Consider the following 575-nt stretch of genomic DNA (forward strand, 5'->3'; position numbering starts at 1 on the left):
GTTTCTACCTCCATTTGGTCGAAAAAATAAACCAGCTTTTACATACATTGTATTTATGTATGTATGTACATAATAAAGCACAATATACAATAATAATAATAATAATAATAATAATAATAATAATAATAATAATAATAATAATAATAATTATTAAGGAGAACCAGAGTATGCATGTTTACTTTATTCATATCATTTTTTGTTTTAAACATTGGCAGATGGACTATAACGGAAACAGCTTACGTCTCAAAAAAATACGCTAAAAGTCAGATAATTTTAGACTTTAAAAAGCACAATAACCCCCAAACTTGCCAAGCTCACTTTCGGCTGTGAAGTTCCTCTCTTTAGTTGAAATATATATTTGTATCCTTTAAATCATATATACAAGGGTATTATTAACAATAATTTCCCTGGAGCCGTTGTAGATGCATTCTTACTTAGGAGTTTTTATAGAAAAATTTCCACTGGAAAACCCCTGTATGTGCAATAAATCGTGTACTGCAATTGCAATTGCCCTGGTCCACCTTAAACGCTGTTAGCATGATATCACTTCCTGATTTGTTACTAGTGTAGTTGCT

Source organism: Polyodon spathula, chromosome 6, assembly GCF_017654505.1.
Source record: "Polyodon spathula isolate WHYD16114869_AA chromosome 6, ASM1765450v1, whole genome shotgun sequence".
NCBI lineage: Eukaryota > Metazoa > Chordata > Actinopteri > Acipenseriformes > Polyodontidae > Polyodon > Polyodon spathula.